General features: G+C 41.0%; 1 protein-coding gene across 1 annotated transcript in view; it reads right to left on the bottom strand.

Annotated features, from left to right (window-relative positions):
• The window catches only part of KHDRBS3 (KH RNA binding domain containing, signal transduction associated 3), a 172,470-nt gene that overhangs the window by 49,554 nt on the left and 109,871 nt on the right, over positions 1–13,045 (bottom strand). The window lies entirely within an intron of this gene.

Below are 13,045 nucleotides of genomic sequence, written 5' to 3'. Positions count from 1 at the left end.
ATAGTTGATAAATTATATTAAAGTTTTAACAAAAAAAGACATGCAAAGAAACATGAAAAATGTTTTCTATAAAAAAATTCAATACAAATTGTCCCCTGAAAAGCTCAGACTGAATTCACCAAAGAATTTAATGTAGCTATCTTAAATTGAGAAAATGTATCACTTGCAGATATGCTTTTAAAAAACCACTGTGAGGAGTCCTTTCAGGCAAAGGAAAGGTCAGTAGTGTGAATCGACATGAAAAAAATAAAGAATACTGGGAGAGGTAAATATTTAGGTAAATAAAAAAGAGAATAAAAGCTAGGTGCAGTGGCACACTCCTATAATCCCAGTGGCTCAGGAGGCTGAGACAGGAGGATCGTGAGTTCAAAGCCAGCCTCTGCCAAAGAAAGAAGCTAAGCAACCCCCGGAGACCCTGTCTCTAAATAAAATACAAAATAGGGCTGGGGATGGGGGTGGTCCAGTACCCCTGAGTTCAATCCCTGGTATCAAAAAAATAAAAGGAATATAAATGAATTCTTGTTTATAATTCTTCTATATGATTTAAAGTATACCTGCAAGAAGACATAATTATAAATGTATGAAGACATAAGGGCATGACACCAACACAATGGTGGGAGAGAATGCAGCTGTAGGGAGGAAAGTTTTTATGTACTGTTAAAAAATACTTTATAATACTTTATATTAGGTAGAGGGGAGTGAAGGGAGGGGAAGGGGTATGGGGGTAGGAAGGATAGTAGAGTGAAACAGGCAGTATTACCTCATGTACATGGATGACTACATGACCAATGTGATCCTACAATATGTACAATCAGAAAAATGAGAAATTACACTCCATTGATGTATGATCTATCAAAATGTATACATGTATTCTGCTGTCATGTAAAACTAATTAGAACAAATTTAAAAAATTAAAAAAATTAAGTGGGTACAATTCTAAAATCTCCATCACTCTGTAAATTCAGATGTAAATTGTAATCCCCAATGTATGTTTAGGAAATAATCCAAAAACAAAAATTTAGAAAAGTAACAAGGAAAGTCAAGTGATACAGTAGAAGAACAAAACAAATAAAAATAAAAACACCAACTAGCATAAAAAAGGCAATAATTACAAAGACACAAAAAACAAAGAGCAAGATGAGAGATATAAATCCTGCCTTATTAGTAATTACAGCAGAAAAAAAAAAAAAAAAAAGGATTAGATAAGCTAACAGGCATTATCCAAGGATAGGCTGCCCACAAAAGGTACATTTTGGATTCAGAGATAAAAACAGTTTTAAAGAAGAAGGGTGGAAGAAGATATACCATGAAAATAGTAACTTCCCAAAAGAGCTTGAGTAGCTATAATCCTAAACATCAGACAGAACAGATTTTAAGATAAAATTTCTCATTAAATTTGCCTAGAAAAGTTAACCCAAAACTATTGGCACACATTCCTAATAACATGAGGCAAAACCCAGCAGTTCAAAATGCAGGCGGCAAAACCTAGCAGTTCTGAATAACAAAAGAAACCATCACACCTGATAGGCATCTATAGAATACTTCACCCAATCAAAGCAGATTATGCATTCATCTCAAATGTACATGGAACACTCTCTAGGGAAGATCATACGTTTTCCCATTTTTAAAATTTACAGCAAAGTTAAATTAGTAAAAACAAGGTACTACTGGCAGAGACACACAGATCAATAGAATAAAATTGAGAATTCAGAAATAAGCCTTTGATCTTTGCACTCAATTCTTTTTCAACACAGGTACCAATACATTCACTGGAGGATGGAATAGTCTTTTCAACAAACACTGCTGGAACAACTGGATGTCCACATGTAAAAGAATAAAGTTGGATTCTTACCTCATAACACATACAAAAATCATACAAAGCACATCACATATCTAAGGATATGAACCAAAATTATAAAATTATTAGGAAAAAAAAGCATAGGTATAAATCTCTGTGATCATAATCAGGCACTAATTCCTTAGATATGCTGCCAAAAGTACAAATGGCTGAAGAAAATATAGATAAAACAGTTAATCAAAATAAATCTTTATCTTTCAATGGACACTGATAAGAAAGTTAAAAAATCTAATAGTATTGGAGAAAATATCCACAAACCATATTTCCGATAATGGTCTAGTATCTAGAAAATATAAAGAACTCTTATGACTCAACAATCACGACTCAAACCTAAGAGAAACACCTAGTTCCACTGCGGGCACATTTCAAACTGAGCACAAGCTGAAGACATAAAAAAGCATGCTATGGTTATTTTAAAAGTACAGTAGAATTTTAAAAATTCTAGAAAAATGATTTTTCTGTAAGCTCAAATAAGATGTGTGTCCCTGGATGACATTTAAGTCCATGAATGTGTAAATGTGTATGACTGATCTGAGTTCCCAGGGTTAATTACGCAGTGACCTTGGATTTATTAGTATTTTCTTAAAATTAAAATGAACTTAGAAATAACATCTTGGAAAATCAATATTACCAATGTAAACTGAATTGATTGAAGAGGGAGGATACATGAGACTTCTTCAAGAGGGAAATGTAGTCTAGTTATAAGAGAGAGCACCTAGGGTCAGATGAGATTCTGCAATTTGGTCTCAATTTTTCCAAGCTCATCCATTTACCGGAATCTGCTTTTTTACCTTTAAAATGCGAAGTATTATAAATACTTTTTTGTGGGTGTGATACTGTCAGTAGAATCCAGGGCTTTCCCACAGCTGTATAAGCACATCGCCATTGAACTACACTTCCCACCCCCTTTTTTTGGATTCATTGTACACAAATGGGGTACAACTACTGTTTCTCTGGTTGTACATGAAGTAGAGTCATGCCATTTGCATAATCATACAAGTACACAGGGTAATGATGTTTGTCTCATTCTATTATCTTTCCTTCCCCCGGCCCCTCCCCACCCCTCATTTCCCTCTACACAATCCATCCTTCTTCCATTCCTTTTTGAAAGGGGATCTCTCACTGAGTTGCAGGGCTGGCTTCCAACTTATGATCTGTGTGCCTCAAGACTCCAAAGTAGCTGGGACTGCAGGCGTGTGCCACTGCCTGGCTTCTTAAAAGTATTTTGAAGGAATGAGAAATGATAGACACACATGAGTGAACACATTCCAGCACAATGCCTGACACCTGTGAAGAGTCTGTAAGGAGAGTTACTGCTCATTCCGTGCAGGGTTACCCAGGCAGATCTCTCCCCGGGATTCCTCGTACAGGTCACGAAGAACATCAGCAGCCACTGCTGTGAGGGTCAGAGCCCAAGGACTGGTTCTGAAGGGACTGCCTTACTCTCGTCAACTTTAAAAATCGTACATATGGTACATATTTTAGGATACCATGTAATTGTTTGCTATATGTTTAAGGAGATGGAAATGCTAATTGCTCTGATTTGACCATTACACATATTCTCCTTTAAAAACATTATTAAATAAGAGAACTGAATTCATCATGTGTCTTAGGAAGACAAACATCTAAACAGAAAGTCAAAGTGGAATGCTTCTGATTTTGTACAAGTACTAGTACTAGTTTTGTAGGCTTAAGACATGATACATAAATGTGTGCCTATATTTTAAAAACATTTTATTACAAAAGATGAACTGAGTATTTGTTCTGAGCTTTAGAAACAACATAGAATAAGAAATGAGTACTCTTTAAATGGGGAAGGGCAACAATACAAGTTAGGGATGAGGTTACGATATAAATGCCAGCCACCAGGTTTCCCAAGGAAGCCAGAGGTCAATCCCTAAGCTGGCTTGCTCTGCCAGTGGCCCATGAGTGAAGAAAGCTGTGCAGTAACAGACAAGTATTCTGAGATGATTCTGGTTACCAGGGAAGCAGCAAAATGTAAACACAAATTCAGGCAAATGAATAAAATTAAAGGAAGCTGGTATCTCCTAACAAAAGGAACATTTCTGTTTATAAAAACAATTTAAAAGTCCTCATGTTGCCCCCTCCCCAGTTTCTGGCAGTCAGCTACATGCCCTGGATGGAAAGGATCTGCAGTCTAGTGGGTTAGCTGGCATGAGATGGGGTGGAACAGAGATAACACACAAGTGAAGAGACAACTAAAATTCAAACGTCCCAGGTAAGCACTGAGGTGGGACGGACCAGCCCAGTTGGCGGAAAAGGGGAATGGGAAGAAAGTCTCCCGGAAATGTCAATGCTAGAGTTTAGTTTCAAAGTACAGAAAAGCAAAAGCTGCAGGGGAAAGTCATTAAAGATCAAAGTCAAGTAGAAGGAACAGCAGGTGTAAAACAACGGCAGTACAGACAAGCCCTTCTCAAACAGGGAGGCACACAGCCTGCAGGTATCCGGTGAATGCAAGTGGAGGACAGCAGGAAGAGGGGACTGAGAAGCCACAGACCAGGACATGAAGGACCCATCAGAGAATACAGGGTGGGATTCCCAGCCACACAATTCACCTGTGTTAGAAACTTCCCTCAAAGGCATGTGGGCCTGCAGCAGAATGGCCATCTAGAAGCAGACTCACAAAGAGGCCACCGCACCCTGCCTCCGAATTGGCAAAATGTTAGATAATGGCTTCTTTGGTAATTTGTTGGTAGTTTGGAAAGAATGTGCTTATTTAAAGAATTAAGATCGTAAATGACTACAATTTCAAAAATTCACTAAAATACCAACTATCCACTTTTTTAACTCTATGGTTACATCATTTAGTATCGCCTCAATTATTTGGCTAGTTATGATGCTAGCAATTTGTTTCAATTTTCAATTTGTCACCAAATTACTAACTTTAGTGTTTCATACTGAAGACTGAAAGATTGAATCTGCAGTTCTCACTGAATTTCTTTCATAATGATTTTGCAGCTGGACTTGGCTATGGGAGGTGAATATGTTGCAATTCCTTCCATTATTACAAGTATCATTTGTTCAAAGGAAAACACAGGAGAAATTCAGGTAAGCATCAAGAAGACTGTGACAGGAGAAAAGGAACAAAAGTTATCAGACTGCAAATAAATGTGTAAGTGCGTAGGCAGGAGGAAGAGGAAATTTTTCTTCACCTTCTCCTGTTGTTACTGCAAGGTAGGAGATGAGGTCATTGGCAGAGAACAAAAGGGCAAGGCTAAGAGAAGGGCAGGAACTTGGTCTTTACCCTGCAGAAGCCAGGAGGAAAGAGTGCATAGTTTAAGCACAGAGCAACAGGCTCAGATTTCACCGGGGGTAGGTGAGCTGGAGGGATGTTCGGATGGGACACACCAGATGGCCAACGTGATAGCTGGGATGCCATGGTGGTCCAGGGGAGAAGCTCTGAAGGACACTGAAGAGCCTGATAATTCCTCACCTTGGGCACGAAGAGGAAGGGACAGGTGTGACAGACTTCAGAGGTGAAAGGGATACTTCTGAGCTGGTTGGAAGGATAATGGGGTGTGGAGGAAGTGAGTGCTGATCCTGTCCAGACGGAAGGGCCTCGGGTTGGCCACACATCCTGGGCAGTGCTTTGCTCACAGGTCCCACACTGTTTCAGGAGTGCAAGCAGGGGGAACGAGGACGGCTGCATCCTACAGCAGGACACCTCTGGAGGCTTCTTCCAGGGAAGCTGGGTAGTGGCTTCCAGTAATGGACATGCCTGGTTTCCTCAGTTTCCATCACCTGAGGATGGCTGGAGCTCTGAAGAAGCAAAGCAGCACTCAGGACAGAGGGGAAGACCGGTGGGAAGAGACCATGGAGACGGGCAAGCTGCAGCCTGGAAAAGCGTCCCCATGTGCGTGACTGTGCTGGGCAAAGGCATCTATGAGACAGCCCACTTCCTCCTGGAGCAGGGACAACAAGCCAGCCAGGTACGTGCAGCAGAGGGAGGCAGGCACGTGTGTTGGGTCCACTGACAAGGTCTACACACCACGCAGGTGCCACAGCCTGTCTGCAGGGACTGGGAAGCTATGACAGAATTGAAGGCTCATTTGAGCTTCATCCCAAAAAGTTCACTAGGCAGACAGGATGAGTACAGAAGGAAGCAGCACGTGAACTGAAAGAGGCACAGAACAGGGGGCAAAAATGAAGCTGCCATGCAGACGGGTCACCACGTCACAATTGGAATGTTCTCTACGAGAACATACGGAAATGCAAGAAATCATACAAGATTTCCAGTGTAAAGAGAATCTGTCAGCACACTGGAGCAGTGTCAACAGGGAAACGCAGTGAGTTCCAGCCCAGGTTCTGGCAAGCTTCTTGACGGATAGATTCTAAACTCAGATGTATGTTTGAACTAAATCTTTAACATCACTTCTATACTCTATTTTATTATTCCACTTCGTTATATGTTGAATCATAATAATACTTTCACTATTTTTGTAAAAATTCTTACTTTAGCCTCATAAGAATCTAAAGGCGAATTTTTATAATGTTAAATGATGTAAATAAGAAAAAATGAGCAACCATTTCAGAACTCTGGAAGATAAGAAGAGTGGAGAGAAGAGGCTGCTAAGCCCCAAGTGCCTAGTCCCAGACTACCCTGCTCCCGCTTCTGTGGCCCTTTCTCATTTTAACCAAGACTCGGCTGAGTCATTTTCTGGCTGATCGTCCCTTTTGTTCCTGACCACCCAGGGCCAGGGCTGGCTCTCTGCCTGCCTGCCATGAGACAGCACCTCGCCCAGGCCCTGGAAAGCTCTGCCTGCCATACCCCCCTCCTCCCCTCTGCCCTCCCAGGTCACTTGTGGTAGGCCCACCAGGAGTCAAGGCTGAAGCAGACTCCTCCTCTGTGGCCTTCTAATAGCTGCTGACGTGCATCTGCAAGGCACCTGCAGTTGTTTCGTGGCGCCTCTCCATCTCACTACTCTTCCAGGTCCTTACAGGTAGGGACCAGACTGTGTTCTACTCTCTGGCCACAGAAAGCACACAGTCATGTCTGCTGAGTGAATACAGAGAGGAACTAATTAACAACCCAATGGCAGGAAACTATTCTTAGAGACGAGTGTGAACTAAGGAGCTGCTACAGATGATCAGTATATATTAAATTATTATACATTATGGTAAGGAGATCTCTCCTGTGAAACATTAAATATTAATCTTACATTCCCTTCCCTGAGGAAAAAAATTCCCTTTGGAACTCTATACTCTATTTCCAAGAGTCAGAACCCATTATTAAACAGAGAAGAGTCAGATGCAGTGGCGCACACCTGTAACCCCAGTGACTCAGGAGGCTGAGGCAGGAGGACTGCAAGATCAAGACCAGCTTCAGTAACTTAGCAAGACTGTTTCAAATTTAAAAATGAAAATAAAAAGTGGTAAAGTGCCCTGAGTTTCATTCCTAGTACTACTACCCTTGAACACATAAAATACAAAATAAATGGGCACCAGGAATGAGTACTACATTTTCTTGCCTCATTAAAAGGACCAAGCTTGAGAAGAAGCTACACATCTAAGTTTTTAGCTTATAAATGATACTAAACTGGCAGTTCATCACCTGGACAGAGGGTGGAAGCCAGGCTACAGGAAGGGCAAATGTTCTAATATACGCAGAGCCTGCAGGTGCCACTCCTGATCTTAAACCTAAACCGGTCTACTTCTAAGCACCAGAGAAATCTCGTGTTGAAAAGAAGAGCTCTTCTGGTTGAAGGGAACAGCATGACCTATTTAATTCTATTTCAGTTACAAGTAAAATCAAGTATAACCATTTTACCCAGGAAAAATTGTTTTCATATATTTTAAAATCATATTTAAAATATGATTTCAGTTTTGAGCCCTTTTCAAAGGAAATAATTATACTATGCAATATAAAACTTTAATTAGGGTAATAAGTGGTCATTTCAAAATATAACAAGTTTTTATATATAATATACTCTTAAAAGCTTAGTTAAGTCTTACAAAGATTATTTTGAGTTTACAAAACAAAAAGCTAAAAAAGTCTTCAGAAATTCATTTTAGATGGGGTTCTGGGTAATATCTTTGTTAATGCAGTATAAATTATTAATATTATTAATGACTATCAATATATAAACCAAGCTATTTTAATAATTTAAAAATCATTATATTAATAATTCTAAATAAGAAATCTTTCCCAAGTCATTCTAATTAAACATGATTTACTTTGTTGAATCACTTGCCCAGTAGCTTATTTCTTGGCTGTCAGGAGCATGCTACATGGCTTTTGAATGGATGTCACTTTTTCACGTCGGTCTTTATAGAGTATGGTGATGTGGCCTAAGTCCAGCTCTGTCCACTTAATAGCTGTGCAACTTTGAGAAAATTACTAACCTTTCTGAACCACGATTTTACAATTTTTAAAATGGGAATCATAATACAACTTCTGGATGCTTCAAATGGTTGTGGGAAGATTAACAAAAAAATGTAAAAATCATTTGCGCAGTTCTTGTTCAATGAAGGTAGGTCTGTTTTATTTAAGACCTATTCCTTATAGCACTCTTATGTTCAGAAAAAAAAAAAAAAAATCAAAGCTACCCAGGTATTTATCTTATAGAAGGTGATGAATTCTTAAAATTTGTCTAAAACTCAGTATCTGTATGTCCATTCTGCATATAATAGAACTTACTACTGTGAGGTTTAGATAAAGAACTTACTGACCAAGATTAGCTGCCATCTTATTCACATTTGAATACAGTCTTAAAAATACACCTGTGTTAATTATTCATAAAACAGCATCTCCTCTCTCAGGACATATCTGAGGCAGAATCACATTTGTTTGGATTTTTCCAACTTGCTCAATAAACAGTAAAAAAAGAATGAAACAACAATGAAGCTAACCCAGAAATCCCACAAACCAGGGAAGGAAAAACTGTGAACAGCAACTAAAGAATATGATATTTAATCAGAATCCTGTAAAGACGGGGAAAACAGGGAATAAGTGAATTTTAGAGTCCATACCAAGGTGGTACCATGCTAAATGAAGCTTTTCACACCCGGGGCACACAGCTGAATGCCTGCCAAGTGCCGGGCACAGGCACTGATTTGAGCACCAGGGATCAGCCTGAAACACACAAAGCATAACACAAGCCTGTGTCCTCATGGGGTTTATGTTCTAGTAGGGAAGCACGCAGACAAAATGAATTTCAGAATATATCATATGTTAGATAGTGAGAGCATGCAGGAGCCAGGGCAGGTCTTCCAGAGACGGGAGAGCAAATGTGAAAGAAGAAAAGGAACCGGCCACGCAGACTGCAGGCTGGGGGATAGAGCATTCCATTCAGTAAAAAGAAGGTGTGAAGAGCATCAGGGACAGGGACACTGCAGTGGTGTACTGAGAGCTGGTGCCTCTGGGCGTGACTGAGTCCAGGAGTACTGTCCAGGGAATAAGACCAATGCCCTTAAAGAAGCAGCTTCAGGGTGCCCAGCTTTCAGTCCTGCACCTCCCTCTTGCCCTCGTGCCATGTGAGGACACAGCAAGAAGTATCCAAGAAGTAAGCCTTCACCAGACACTGACGCTTCAACTACACACCCCCAGGAAAGGCAGACATGAATGTCTGCTATCCAGAGGCCGCTCCAGCCAAGGCATTTGCTATGCAGCAGGAACGGACAAGGATGAGTGGTAAAGGGGTGGGCTGGGAAGAGGAACAGAGGCCAGACCATGGGGGCCTTTGGGACTTTGAGGCCTCATGCTATTCTGTTTTGCAGTGTTTTGGGTTTGCATTTCATTGTTCTACCTTTAGTAAAATATTTCTTTCTTCAGCTGTGTCTAATCTGCTATTAAACTCATCTATTTAGTTTTCTTTTCAGGTTTTTTAACTTTTTAGTTGAAAAATTTTTTTTCTTTTGTCAGTACTGAGAACTGAACCTACAGGTGCTTCACCATTAAGCTACATCCCCAGACCTTTTTTTTTTTTTTTTTTTTTTTTCTTCCTCTGGAGACAAGGTCTTTTGTCAGGCTGCCGAGGTTGGCCTCAAACTTGCAATTCTCCTGCTTTAGCCTCCAGAGAAAATGTCTATTTTTTCTGTATTTTACAATTCTCTCCTAAATAATCTATCCTAACTTTTACTTTCTTACTTATAATAAGCACAGTTAAAAGACTATTTGCTATCTGAATCTACTGTGGTCTTATATTATTTTTCTTTTCTTTATTATAATGACTTCTTACATGCCTTTAAATTTGGATTATTTACAGTTATGCATAAAAATTATTTTAGATATACATAGTTACATTTCACCAGAGTGAATCTATATTTGCTTTAAGTGTCAGATAAATAACACTTCCAGACGACCCTTCATCCCACACAGGAGAGAACTGGAAGCAGACCAGTGGCTTCCTCTGGGAGGACAGTGTTTTGGATTCCAATCCAAAGTCTAGGGGATTCACCAACCACTTAGACCAGACATGCTGGACTTTAAACATCATTTTTCTTCTAGACTTTCCCAAGTCCTGATCTTTCAAGCGTACATTCTGCTTCCCTGCTAACCTCCTTTACGAGTTGGTAGAGGCCCACAGCCACCATCCTCAACCAGGGTTCAAAAGGAACAGCAGCCTGATGTTGAACGACAGCCTGTGTATAAAATGAGAGTATCTGGTCCACCAGAATAATTCTTTTAACTTGCAAACTGATTTTGTTAAACTTCTCATTCAAACATAAAGTAAGTCAGAAACAGGTATGAATTCAAAGCTCACAGTTTAGAGGTTCTCACCAAGTGAGCACAGATGGTTACCACCAGGTGTGACCAACACCAGGATCAAGAATAGACCACTCACAGTCCCCAAAGCACACAAAGCGCATCTTTCCCATTATCATCTGCTCCCAAAAGAAGCACTATGTTGTCAACGGCACTGGTGAGTTCTACTTGCTTGAGTTTTATGTAAATGGAACCAGGCTGCCTACTATTCTGTGTCAGATCTCTCATTCAGCCTTGTTTGTGGAATTCATACATTTCACCACATACAGAAACAACTGCTTTTTATTTGCTGCCTATGGTATTTTGTATCCCATCTTTTGTTGACAGATATTTTGCCCACAGCAGGCTGACCCGAGTGCCCTGGTACGCCTCCCTGTGCTGCTCTGTGAGGCCCTGGGAAAGGAGGTGCTGGTTTGTAAGGGACAGTGGCACTCTTCCCAAGTGCTGTGTGGTCTTGAATTCATACAGAGGGTACGGTGCAGAGCCTCCTGGGCTTTCTCCCAGCCCACACCTGAAATCCTCTCTCCGACATCAGCCATGCCGCTGGGGTGCTGGTCCTGGACGTCATGCTTCTCACATGCCAATGTCTGCACAACATAAGGGTCCTCCCTGAAATCACTGCTCCACTGGTGAACAGAATTAGATTCCTGGGTTTGCTTTTTAAATATTTTTGTGGTACTGGGAATTAAACCCAGGGCCTCACACATGCTAGGTAAGTACTCTACCATTGTGCTACACCCCAGCACGCAGAATTTGATTTCTCAGCCAATGATAACTAAAATACTCATATTCCTCATTTATTACTTTTTATGGGTCAAGTACTATTCTAAGTGCTTTTCATCTGTCAATGCATCTAACTTCATAACAACCCCATGAGATAAGCATGACATTTCCACTTGTAGACTAGAAACTAAAGCACAGGACAGTTATACAACTTGACTAAGGTTACACAGCAATTAAAGGCAGGGCAAAGACTTGAGACTAGTCGTTTTGGGTCTCCAATTGCTGGTAACCACCATGATTAACAGCCTGTCTACATGAAGCAGACTTGGGCCTGTGCTGTAGTGACCTCAGGGTTATGCCAAGCCACAAGGTCACACTGCTGGTCAGTTGATCTTCCATGGTTACTGCACAACTGGTGAGGTGCCTGCGTTTCACACTTTGATTTTACTCTGTTCATTTTAAACTGCTGTGGCTCCTAAGGATCTTTTAAGGGCTGTCCTCAGCCCTTCCTGCCCCAGTGCCACCAGTCTCGCCTGCTGGGCTCAATATCACATGCTCTTTGGTCCCTCTATGTATTCTTTGCACATACGTCAACTATGTGTGTTTTCATCTTGAAGGGTAAGTGTGTTCTGCCTCTGTGTCAAGACATCAAACACTGAGTTCATCCTGCACGTGGGGCCCTGCAGATAAAAAGGCATACCCTGTACCATCAACGACTTAGAACCCAAGGGGAAACAATGAGACAAGGAGGAATCACACTGCTCTAAGACAAGTACCCAGAGGAAGATATGTACGCCTGGACCCAGAAAATGGACTACCCACCTAAAACCAACAGGGGGCTCTGGAAGGATTCAGAGGAAGGAGGAAGGAAGGAGGAAGACTGTGGCAGGAAACCAGATATGTCACCATGTTATCATAAGGATTATTTTGAGCTGTGGGCAAATGAGAACAAGAAGATATGAGAAAAATGCTCTGCCCTACCCTGTCTAGAACTTAGACATGTGTTTACATGTGTCCCTCCTCTCTCCACCAGCAGGGACAAAGGCTGATCACTATAGACAACTCAGACCCTTCTGAGCCTGAAATGGAACTGGAGGAATTCACATTAACTAACTCCCACTTACTTGCCTTGCCTCAAGTTGCTGCCCGCAAGACTCAAAGTCCTTGTTTGTCTAGTCACTTCCCTAAAAATGCACTGTTGCTTGTTGAAGATGCTATACATAAACCATCTCCTTGACAGGCACTCATTTCCTGGGCATCTCCTATGTATACAAGAAGTTCTTCTTTTGTTACACAGGTCCATCCCAGCTAAGAACTCAGAGCGGGAGAGAAAATAATCGTTCCTTCCTTACACTCTGTTCCTTCCCAGACTCTGTTTTCCTTGAGGGCATAGAAAGAGTTCTATGAACATTAGTTAAATGCTCAAGAAAAATGATAAAATCAGGTGCCTGGTTCTTGTAGAAGACCACAAGGACAAAGAACTAATCTAGTGGTTTTCAAGTGCCGCTCCCTGCCCAGGCCAGCCTTACTGAAGGGTGTGAGACATCCCCACGTAGCTCAAATGCTCTGCAACCACTGTGCTAGCTGGGAATGGGAAGCCTAATTATGAGGACAACAAGTGTGTCCAGGCTGCAGTTACAAAGTCACTTTAGAGCCCTGCACTTGCTCCCTATAGCAGATGCTTTTTGCTGTCTTATGTTTCCAAAATAAGTCGACCATTCAAGAAATTTAGGAAGAAG

The sequence above is a fragment of the Sciurus vulgaris genome, assembly GCF_902686455.1.
Source record: "Sciurus vulgaris genome assembly, chromosome: 1".
Taxonomy (NCBI): Eukaryota; Metazoa; Chordata; class Mammalia; order Rodentia; family Sciuridae; genus Sciurus; species Sciurus vulgaris.
The sequence above is the reverse complement of the archived record's forward strand: the minus strand, read 5'-3'. Positions and strand labels throughout refer to the sequence as shown.